Here is a 12,755-nt window from a genome sequence, read left to right as displayed (position 1 = left end):
CTCGTATTTTACAATTTCTTTCATTCATAAAAATCATCTTCTTTTCCCAGGTTCTCATGTTATTATTCCCTAACAAGTGCTTTCCTATCCTTGCTAAGTTTTGCTGATTTTTACACCTTTAAAACCCTGATCATCCTTCAAACATCTGATTAGTTACTATATACAGGCCTCATGGCAGGTGCTGGAAAATCAATACAACCTCACCACCATCTTAGCCTTCATGGAACTCATTTCTTCCCACCCAGATGATGTGTTAACCTCATCATTTATAACCTGAGTCATTCTACTTTGCTTCTTTATCTCTTTGGGGGCTCCCACAGCCTCTCCCATAGGTGTCTATTTTAGAATTTCTTTCCTCCTTCCAAAAATGCTTTGACCCTCACACAATTGTAGGTCAAATTGTCCTGTGTCTCTATGATACCACATCTTCCTCTTGGAAGAGCTATTTCTCTCCACATTGTTACATTTGACCATCAGCTTCCTGTTGCAGTCCTTTAAGTTTCTCGGTAGTCTGTAAATGGCCTCTTTATACCTATGTTCCAGAAACATTTCAGTTTCCATTTTTGTGTATTCATGCTTTGCTTATTCCCTTTTTAAAAATTTCTGCCTGTTTCCCCACATCCCATGTTCTCTGCAATTCTTTTGATGCTTAATTATCCTTCACTTCTTCTGCATACAAGATTTTGGCATGTGAAAACTTGAACTTTGATATGGATAATTTATTCTTATTATAAACCTTGAGGATCAGAAGGGGGAAAGCTATAAAAATATTAAATATTTTGAAAGAAAAATAAGTTTTTTACAGCACCTACCAACTTGAGAATTCTCAAACCTGTAAACTTATTTAGTTCATACATTCAATACCTCATCTGTCCATCCTCCCAACCAACAGCAAACCATGCTGCCAAAAGACTTTTAGGGGGAAAAAATGCCAAGCATTTCCATTATTATAAAATCAAGTGTAACCAAGAGGCACTTCAGTTTGATTCAGTGCCAAGTTGTATCACTCCCAGCTCAAAGCAGATGTATCTGCTTATTGGAGAGGCCCTTCCATTAGCCCACTTTGGGAGCATCTGGACCAGACCCAGGCTACCCTGAATTCCAAGGGATATCCTGAGGAGTAGCTCTCAATCCTGATCTTCAGGATCACAAGGTATCATTTGGTGCTTCAGGTCTAGCTGTTAAAACCCACAACATGCCTGCCTTCTGAACATTCCAGAAACCTCAGGATTACTGCCAGTTGGTATGAGTGACAGGCCTTCTCTGTGTTCCTCTCTCTCCATCTCTCCCTACTCTCCACTTTTCTCAGAATCCCCAATCTCTCCCACCTCTTTACCCCTAAACCTTCGCAGGAATGGTGAACTTGACTGATACAAACTGAATGTGAGGAGTTCAAACAGTAAACAGAACAGTACTACTACTGAAATAAATTCACTCTTATGAACTGGTTACCAATTCAAAATGTTAACACTACGAGATATATTTAGATGTGTTTATCTAAAATAAACACATTTTAATGGTCCGCTCCACACCAATCCTCATACTATGTACTACATGGGAACCACAAAAGACGTACCTATGCCACAACTTGCATTCTTCATTTTGCCCATTCCCACTCCCTGGCATTCATCTAATCTGAAATGCTGGAATTCCACAAAAAAAAAATTAACTGAAAGGTCATGGGCAGGGCCACCTACATTACATGTATAGTTCACTGATAGTTTGCTGACTCACTTGTGAGTTCAGTTATTCCAGCACATTCCAGAGTATATATGCAATATATAGTTAATCATCTAGGAAGTGTTTGCCTTAAGTTAAAATTAGACTTAGGGGCTTGACCGATATGTAATTTTTCCTAAGGAACCAGCACCCATTCAAACTGGCATTCCATTGTTTCTACACCCTTATTTAATTAGGGGGACTTCCAGTCAATGATTGTATGACTAGAAAACAAAGATCATATGACCAATGCTCAGGCATTTGATAGACATTGCACTTCAACCCACCTAAAAATTCTGTTTAATTGTTAATGCCATTATAAAATTTATTACTATTGGTGGAAATGACCTCCATAAATTTCTTGAGGTTTGACTAATTGAAATATATGACTGGGGTATCATATCTGTAATGTATTTGACTCAAGAAGAGTGACTGTGTTTTGTATCAAACTGGATTTGGCAGAGCACACAGGATTTACAAATCTCTGGTGTCGGAGTTGTGCTAAAACACCATTTGTTTGGGAAAGATTTGAAGAACACAAGCGAGTAAGAAAGAGTAGGTCCAGATGTTCTGCTTAAACCCAGGTGGGGCTCACTTGGCCTCTTTTGTGATGAGGGATTTACCAGAGTGCAGGAAGCAGCACCTGTATGAGATTACACACAGATTTAAACTCTCTACAAAGTTGACTGCCTTCTGTCTGAGCTCCTTCTAATTGCAGTGGCTTGGACAGATCTCAGGTAGAATTGGCCTAACATAAACACTTTGCTACTGCTTGAATTTTTTGAAAAATAAAAGAGCTCAGTTGTAGTTTGATCTTCTTAAATAAGAAAGATCCATTGCCAATATGATGGAATCAAAGTCCAGCGTACTGAAACGACTAACGTTTACCAAAATGATCATTAGCCCAGGGCATTTTACTGCTAGTATATTCTTTCTCTCAAAAAAAAAGGGACAAACATAATTCCTATACAAATTCAATACCTGAATCGGGGCAATACTGGAGAAAAAAAAGTGGACCACTAAGCATCCCCAATGCCATATTGGTACTCAACAGATTTTTGCTGTAAATCGGTTTGGTGTGTGTGGATGACTTTTGGCTGCCTTATTAAAGGAAAATTCTTCTAGTAAAAATACACAGCACCCTTTTTTATATAGTAAACAGATGTCAGTCCCTCATTGTAAAGTATTTTTGATTCAGTAGATGTCAAATATTACTTTAACAGACAGTTCCTGTCTACAAAGAATACTTAACATTTGTAAGATGAAATAGTGGCTTAAAAGTGTTTTGATTTTTTTAACAGCTAAAGAAGTAGCATTAAAACTAATTGGCTTTGAAAATCAGGTATTAGTACTTTAATTTAATGATGATCCCTATGCATTAAAATTTCTCTGGTGCATAATTTTGCAGGGGTAGAAATCCTGTGGTTAAAAGTGTTTGTGCTACAAAGCCCTTCCCCCATAAGTCTGTTGAGATTTCATAAATTACCAATTTCTCTTGTTATTACAGGATGACATGAATGACAGAAAATACAAGAAAGTATAGTGTAGATTACCAAAGAAAGTTGGATCTTTCTATGTAGAGCTATTTTCTAAGGCCGAAAGCATGTGCTAAGGACAGCAAAGGAAATAAACTTTTCATTAATTAACATCCTATCACTAGATATTTTTGATAGAGTACACATGTCTATGAACATTGTGTATAAAGAATTTCTTCTAACTCAGTGGCAGTTGCTTCATACTAAAAGTTTTTATTTCAAGTGGAATGACACAAACCTGGATGGTTGCATATTCTTTCTAATGGTCTCAAAAAGCACCTTGCTAGCAAAACCCCCAAAGCCAAACTCTTTGCAACTTCTCATGTCCTTCTTACAACATCAAACTCCCACGCCTTTTGTTTACTATTCTACAATGGACAAAGTGGGCCACATCATTTTTTTTTTATTATTTATTTACTTCCCCCCTTGCAGCTTGTTTCATTCTTTGCTGTCTCTTCTCTGTGAGGTTTTTTGTTTTGTTTCTGTATTTGCTTGTCTCCCTTTGCTGTGTCATCTTGCTGTGCCAGCTCTCCGCAGCACATGGGCCAGCCTGCCTTCACAAGGAGGCCCCGGAATGCAAACCCCTGGCCTCCCATATGGTAGATGGGAGCCCAACTGATTGAGCCACAGCTGCTTCCCTGGCACATCTTAACTCCTACGACAGAGCTGAGGCTAGGCAGGGAAGAAACCTGCCTGCCACTGGTAAATGTGGACCTAAGACTTAAGGTTTTAAATGGAGAGCAGTGGAAATATCTTTACTAGTTGCCAGCAAGGAATGTTCTTGAGCCATCCTACATTTTGTAAAAATGCAAGTATAAGCTGTGTAAGCATTTGATATCTCTCACAGTTGTTGAATATATTCTTTCCTCAAGGCCAGCCTATTTAGGGAGAATACTGTAGCCTGTTAAAGTTTAGCAATAGGAACTAAATTAAATGCTTTGTGACTAAGTGATTTCAACTGAGATGTTTAGGCTTCCTTTGGAGATTATTCTGGATGAACACTAAAATGAGAAGATGTTTTTCTTATTATGCCTGGAAGCTTAACTCAGACAGTGCTGCTATTGGATCCATGAAAACCCCAAGTCACAGAATGAGCCATGACCCAAATTCACCACAAGGCTTCACTGGCATGAAGAATGGATGTGGGGAGTGGGGGGTGGGTATGAGGGCAGAACCATCTCCAGTCAGGGAAAGCAAAGCTAGGCTTGTCTGCCTAACAGTGGGATAGTAATCTCGTATTTGACTATACATACACAGAGGCAGCATGCTCTTATAAAGTATAAAATACCATTAAAGTCAAGTCTTTCTCTTAATCACAAAGTAGCTGAGTCTGGAGAGCACATCAGTCATTTCGTAGAGGTGGATGCTACGTGGAGTCTTGATCTAGTTCCTCAGAACCCATGGAGGCAGCGTCGTTTCCTGACCCTTCCCATCCCTGCACAAGTAGGAGAAAGCAGTGAAATGGGAAGGAGTTTCTCCGGGAATAAAAGAGCTGGTAGTCTTTAACATACTTGTGCAGCTGAGGAGACTGAGACTTTCTGCCACCTCCTGCCAAATAATTTTGCTGTTTTCCTCTTAAAAGGCCCCTTAAGATATACTTTTCTCAGCAACAAATCCTTCCGGCTCAGGTATTCCTTATGCCCCTTCTGTGCTCTCAGCCCTGGGCTGGTGCTTCGGGGCTCCAGCTGACTTGGGGAGCATGGGGACAACTTGTGGAGACACTGAGGATTCCCTTCTGACACCCTGGCCATATCTTTCCCACCTGGCGGTATCTTTCCCACCATGAGGAGAACTCCATGCCGTAGGACCCGGCCTCTTTCAAAGTGCAATACTCTCAGCCCAGAAGCGGGGTGCACGCAGCCTGGGAGGGTAAAGACCGGCATCAGGTCCTCCCTCCATAGTTCCCTCTCCTCCCCCCCTCTGCTGTCCCCCTGCGGGGCTAACTCCTACCACTCCCAGAGACCCCAACTTTGTCTCTACACATTGGCTGTATTCAAGCTGCCTTCCCACCCCCTCTTCTTCCCTACACCCTTTCTAGAAGAGTGGCTTATGCTCACCTCCTCTGACCTATTCAGCTTCTTGTTTTTCAAAGCCCAACTTCAGTTCTACTCTGACTACTCAACTTCAACCTTCCTGTCTTCACAGCCCATACTTTATTACAAGGAGCGTCTCAGCACTCCCCACCTCCAGCCTTCTCCCAAAGAGGAGGGTGAAAATGACAAAAGTTGAGACCAGAATAAAATTGGTTTGCATTAACAGACAGAGTGTTAGCAGCAGGAATGTAAGTAGGCATCACCTTTTCTCCCTTGCTAAATTCTTCCATCATTCCCTAGGTTTATCTTCTCTCTGTCACTATACAGTTAGTTCACTACAGCGGTTGTTAAACACCCAGGTTCTGAATGTTGACTATTCGGGTTCAGATTCCAGCCCTAACCTGAGAGGAGTTACTTAGCTTCCTTGTGCCTTACCTTCTTCATCTAAAAAAAAAAAAAAAAAAAAAGGAGAAATTGTATTTACCCCAAAGAGATTTTGTTAGGACTACATGAGAAAGCACCTATTAAGTGCTAGTACAATGCCTGGCACATGGTAAGAGCTCTGTGAAATTAGCTGTCGCTATCAGAGTGATAGGCTTTAAAGGGCCGAATTAGGGTTGGAGCAAAGGAGGTCACGCAGCTTGATTTTAGGGTAAACCTTAGATCACAGAACCAAAGAAAGCTCCATCGTAGCTGATCCTGGCTAGGATTGCAATAAATAAGTTTGGGGCCAAAGTTTTATAGTGGTAGAGTATGCTTTTCCCTTGAAATTCCTCAGCCTATCTTCCTTGAGAAAATGTAGTAGCAGGACATAGCCAATAAAGGATTAGAGGACTCCTGCCATTTTTTTTTTCATTAGAGTTGTGGGTTTACAGAAAAGTCATGAATAAAATACTGCGTTCCCCTATACCGCCCTACTATTAACCCCTTGCCTTGGTGGGGTACTTCTGTTACAATGCATGAGAGCACATTGCTGTGACTGTCCTAGAAACTGAAGTATGATTTCTTTTCTCTCAGCCCACACTCTTCCTGCCCAGGTTTTATCCCTCCCTCCCTCTCCATCTCCCACTCTCCTTATCTTTCTGTCAATTTCTTTGTTTCTTCCTCACACAGGACTCACCCAGTAGAACTTGTGCTTGACTATACACTCCTTGAGGGCAGGATTCAAGCTTTATAAGTCAGCTGGAGCCCCAAGCACCCAGCCCAGGGCTGAGCGCACAGAAGGGGCACAAGGAATACCTGATTCAGTTTCTCATTGCTAATTAAGATTATTTTTGTTTTCTTTGGATGACAATAAGGAGGAGGCGCTAGGGTGGACACCCCTAAAATAGAGAAGCAATTATATGTGAAATGCAAACCAAGTTTTGTACAAAGTTCTAACAAAAAGCCTTCAAGATGTGAAAAACATATATATTACCACCTGGCTGTGCAATGCACGAGGAGAGAGGGAAGTGCATTTTTCTTTCAATTTCTGGTCAATTTTCATCCACATTAATACTGGATATTTTCATCAAGTAGCTGACAAACTTAGTTCTCTCCATAATGCTGGTTACATGTTTAAAATTCAGAGAGGAAGCATATTGGCCAAGTTAGTTTTCATGTTTTCTGTTTCTCAACCTTCCAGAGTTTCAGCAAATAGCAAAAAATTCCAGTATAGGTTCTTTTTTCTAATGGCGACAACCACAGTTTTAGCTGATGCCAGTTCTACAGCTTTACATAGTGAAATTCAGTCTTTTTATCTACCACGTAATTAAACTTCATTCTAAACATTTCCTCTTCTGAGAAGCTGACTTTTAGTTTCACCTGACATGCAAAAATATAATCTGGATTTATGAGTTGAATGAAATGAGCAAGAGTTTCTCTACTCTGCACTGTTCAAAATTTTCTTTTTCTGACCATACCAATAACAAAATGAGAAAGTGTTGGAACATAGAAGACTAAATTAAAGCTGAAGCATGAGAGATGCATTTTAGACAACCACAGAATCAATCTGTTGCTTTGTGTTTAAAAGCACTGTTGAGGTCCCATTGTTTCTAGGGGAAATGGTGGTGCAAAAATTGTGCCCCTGCTCTTGGGAAATGAAAAATCACGTAAACTGTCTCCTGTAAATCATATTTTGTTCGTCTAAGTGGATCAGATGAAGGAGAAGGAGTGGGGGCTCTCCATGGTGAGGGGCTTTGATCACTTTGATCAAACACAGACCACCTATCAGCCTTCCAAGTGCCACCATGCATCATACACATTTTCAATATTGTGTCATAATAGCTACCAGTCACTGTAGTTGAGATAAAAAAGGGATCGTAATTAAACATATGATTGGATCCAGACATTTTAATCATGCCCTCTATCTATTTTGCAAAGCAGGCCTGCTGTTTTCTCAGCAGTCCCCTGGAATTGCCCTAGGATGACAATTTGCATGCTAACTGAATTCATGTACCGTGCAGATTGCACCCGGACATCTGTTGCTGATTGTTTTGGTCCTCTGCTTTTCAGACTCAAATATGAAAATGCAGAAAGTAAAAGGCAAATTATGGAGCCTGGGGCAGGGGAGCAGACTGATTGTTTGATTTTTCTCTCTCTCGATCCCTCTAGAGGAGACAACGACTGAAACTAGAAACGTCCCTCTGCTTTGCAGTCCCCTCGGCCTTCCACTGAAGTCAGTGCCCATGAAATGAGGCTGTTCCCCAGCCGCTTCTTGTCTTCCTCTCATTCATATCGGTCCAGGAAGAGAACCCACTCCCAGCCCGAGGAGCTACCAACACAACTTTCTGAGACAGTAGGAAAGGGAAGTGGCTGCTGGACAGAAGAAAGCGACCTAAGAAAGGAAGGGGGCAGACACAAGGAAGAGAGGGGGTCCCAAACATCCCATCCTGCATAGAGGAGCTGATAGCCGGCTTTGCAAGCCTTCTTTCCAACTCAGTAATGATTAGGGAATGTGAATAATCCACATGTGAAGGAGCCGTGTCATGTAAAGACACGGCTCCTTCACTAGGGTCCTGGTTAGCAAACCACGCAGAGGTGGGAGTGCTCAGGTGCAGCAGCCAGCAGGGTCACCTGGCTATATCAGGGCAGAGGTTAGATAAGGAAATGATGAGAGCCCGTTTCTTTAGCAGCTTTCCTGCACCTGACAGCATTGGGATTTTTCACCTATATTTTTTTTTGCAGTAATACTGGCAGGTAAAGAATTAACCCTCCTCCCCATTTTAGAAATGGAGAGCCTGTAGTTCAGAAAGATGAACACCTACGCTCATCCAGCTAAAAATGTCACGGACTAGAGTGAATTCAAACCTAGGTCTTCTCCCTCTGAGCACGGTATGCTTTCCACCTGTCCCACTGCTCGCCATCCCACCCCACCCGGCCCCCTTGCTTGTACTACATTCATCACTCTTTCTTCCACCCAGCATAAAATCCATGAAAACTCTGAGAAAACCCTTTCTGTTTGTCTTTCGCGGGGTGCATTTAGCTTTTGCTTCAGTAGAAGATAGAAAAATACATGATTTGTTGTTCAAGTCAGTCCAGTTGGAGAATTGAACCTTTCCAAGCAAATTAGGCTGCCTGGAAATCAGAATGGGTCTTTCTGAGTGCAGAAGTTCCTTGAGTGATTAAGGCACATGGTGAGAGCCATGAGGAACAGCTGTCCTCCGCCCCATTCGCCACCTCAACCACACAACTTCCCACTTAAATTCAAATCAAGTGAGGAATTGACAGTGAGTGCACAGGCACACTCACTCATATGAGTGTGCTTTGCATCCTCAAAACAACCCTGTGAGACTGGTGGCAAAAGCCCATTGTCACCTAAACCCAAGAAGAAAGGCTTAGAAGGAAAACGGATTGCTGGTCTCTTGACTATAAGGCCAACGTTTTCCTTCCCCACACTTGTCTCCATCATCCAGTACCTTATTTTTCTTGTTCTTCTTCCCATCCAAAACCTCACCTCCCATACTGTTGACTCTTCATGCTATGGACTCTTCCACTTACTACTCTCCCCCCATATCAAAGCTCCTCTACTCTGCCTGCAACTCTCACATCCAACTCCTTCATTCCACTAATAGCAGTGGTTTAAGAATCACCTAAAGAGCTTGTCCAAACTTCCTTATGGCCCTCCTCAGAGATTCTGAATCATTATGTCAGGGTGGAGCTCGAGAATCTGCATTTCTAACAAGTTCACAGGTAATGCCAATGTTGCTGGAACTTGGCTCTGGAGTTCAGGGCCATGTCAGTGGGCCCCACTTTGGAATTTGTGTTCCTGTGTGTGATGCCTCTTCTGTCACTTTTACTGAACCTGTGGTTGGCGCTGGGGTTGGTGTATACCCAGGAGACTTGAATCTCTGGACTGGCCATGTCCAGCTGGGCCCTGAGCCTCAGCAGACTTGCAACTCCTACCTCTGTTTTATTGGACTTACCCTGGCCAGCTAACAGGGAGGTCAAGAAGGTCAACCACTATACCAGGGAACTGAGAGTGCCTACAACTTCAAGCAGGAGAATCACATCCATCAACCATATGGGATCTAAGCCCCTTCTCGATATAGAGGTGGAGTGGACATCACCAACCCAGGGTCCACAGGATGGAGGAATAAAATATGGATTAGAGTAGACTTACTGGTATTCTACTATAAAACTATTGTGACTAGTAATGGAAGAAACTGTAGCATTGATCTGGAGAAAGTGGCCAGAGCAGGGAGAGGGAAGAAGAGATGAGATGTGGGGGGGAATTTTTAGGACTTGGAGTTGTCCTAAATGATATAGCAGGGACAGATGCTGGACATTATATATCCTGCCATAACCCACTGAATGTACTGGGGGAGAGTGTAAACTATAATGTGAACTATAATCCATGCGGTGCAACAGTGCTCCAAAATGTATTCGCCAAATGCAATGGATGTGCCCCAGTGATGAAGGAGGTTGTTGATGTGGGAGGTGCCTGGAGGGTTGGGGGGTGGGGTATGTGGGAACCTCATATTTTTAATGTAACATTTTTTGTGATCTATGTATCATCAAAAAAATACAATACCAAAAAATTTAAATTAAATTAAAAATTTTTTAAATTAAAATATATTTGTTAAAAATATATGTATTGCTGGAACTACCAGCCTGACATCGAGTCTCTCTCTGTTCCCCATGGCTGAAACCCTTCTTCCTCCATGGTGGGAGGGGTGGAGAAGGGGGTAGCTGTTACCATTTGGGCATTCTCAGCCACCACCCTGCCCAGGATGGCCAAGCAGATGTGTCCTCTGCCCTGGCTTCCTCCTTACTCTAGAAAGAAACCTGGAGCAGCCCTGTTCAGGGGAGTTGTCTCAGCGGGCATGGTGTAGAAGCCCCAAGGGTTTTTGTCAGACTTCCACCATGGGGTGGGGTCTTGAGCAAATTAAATAACTTCTCTGTGCCTCTTGACTGATCATCCTCAAAATTAGCAATAAAATATTTACCCCTATAAGGTATGGCAAAGACCGAAAAAGAAGAGTAATGCCTGATCCAGAGTAGATGCCCAGTCCAGGACATATTCATTCTTATTCCCTGTCCCTCCTCCTCTTGGAATGTGTACAGTTCAGTATCTGCCATATGAGCTATTTTTCAGAGAAAACTCTGATCATGGGGACTTTGCTGTCAAGACAATGAAGAATGACCACAAACTCATAGCTGCCACATTGAAGGCATTTTCAGAAACTAAGTTTGCTTCTCTCCTACCTCCTTTATCCTCCATATGTGAGTGGAGCAAGGGGAATTGGATTTTATCACACCATTTTCTGGGCATATTTAATGGGACACAGGAAGCAGGAGTCCCAAAGTAAGGTGACAAGAGAGATCAGCGGACCTGCTCTTTGTCCTCGGATGTCCTCCCAGAGGACGTGTGTGGGGACCCCAAGCTAATGCTGTTTGCCGCTTACAAAGAGCATTAAGCCCAAGAATTCCTTAGGCCTTTTAAATTTTTCCTTATTGAAACTTCCTTAGTCTCTCATATTTTGTAAATATTACATTCTTATAATACACCATTTTTTCTGTCCTTTTAAATTTTTAATTTCTACTTTGCACTGCTTTGTGGGATATCCATTTTTCTCTATCTCTGTGTTTCTTACAGTTATTACCATTTAGTCTAATTGTATGTTTGTTTTTACTTCTAAATATTGTCTACCTATTATAATTCCCTATTTTTCCAGAGCAACTTCTCCTATAAGTTTTTATTACACATACACTGTAAGAAAATGTTGGCGAGTTTACATTACACAAACAAGCAAAATGAATACTAGTGATAATTTTTAAAAAGATACACCCTCCCACACACCCCCACACACCCGCTCCCAAGATAACCACACAATACCTAATTGTATGAATTTCCAGACTATTTTCTTGGCAAATTGTTTTAAATATTCTCTGAGTTTGGCTGTTTTTATCCTTCAAAATAATGTATTTTTATTTTATTCTTGTTAGTTTTCTACTTTGATCTCTGTGTTTTATTGCCTACTTTGGATTTTGGTTTTCCTTAGCCTACCACATTTTCAACTTTTTATTTGTTTTCTCATATTGTTTCTTTTCACTCTAGTTTCTAAATATAGTCCTTATCATTTTAATCAGGCTGTTCATTTAGTTTTATTTTTGTTGTTTAGGGGTTTTTATTTTTTTAATTTTTTAGAATTCTTGGTTTATGAATGACCAGGCTCAGCTATGGAGAAAGACCACTCCCCAAGCAGGAATGGTTAGGGGCTCACTCAGCAGCAGCCTTTCAAACTTCTCAAAATAGAGAACCAATCCCCCTTCAATGCTGAATCCCCTAAAAATTATTTGAAGCAAGTTTTTTTAAAAAAAAGCATATGCTATAATTCCCTCCCCAGATTATAATTTTGGCTGGACAGTGTTCCTGGGCCACTGGAACAGTGTGACTTTCTTCTACCCCATCAACTCCAATCCCATGTAATGGGAGTTAAATGACCCAACAGGTATGCCATATATAATCGCAGGAAACTTGGAAAGAAGAATCAGCTGCTACACAACAGCAAATAGTGCAGAGGAGGAGCTTCCATCTGGCGGGGAGGGGTACTCTCAAGGTAAAGCCTTTCTGATTCATCAGTGATCCTGAGGATATTGAACCTTTCAATAATAGTTCATGAAAAGAGCTTGGTTGGCTCTACAACCAAGTTTTTGGGATCCTACATCCACTTGCCTCCAATCTACTATTGCCAACATTACTTATTCATTTAGACAGGTTTCCCAGAAACTCTTTCTAGTGTACAAGTCTCCCTAACTTCATTCCTTTATTAAGAACAAGTTAACAAAGAACTTAACAAAGACAAGTTAACTAGGAGGGGAGCATCCCTTGCAGGGTCTACAACAATGGCTGCTTCAACTTTTGATCATAAATTTCAGTTTTCCACCAAAAAGAAAATGGGAAAAAGCCTCTCAAGATGCAGAGGAGAGGCTCAAACATTTTCTTACTACAGAGCTTCATGCCATTTTGGACTAGCTTGAGTCCCCA

The sequence above is a fragment of the Dasypus novemcinctus genome, chromosome 14 (genome assembly GCF_030445035.2).
Source record: "Dasypus novemcinctus isolate mDasNov1 chromosome 14, mDasNov1.1.hap2, whole genome shotgun sequence".
NCBI lineage: Eukaryota > Metazoa > Chordata > Mammalia > Cingulata > Dasypodidae > Dasypus > Dasypus novemcinctus.
The sequence above is the reverse complement of the archived record's forward strand: the minus strand, read 5'-3'. Positions refer to the sequence as shown.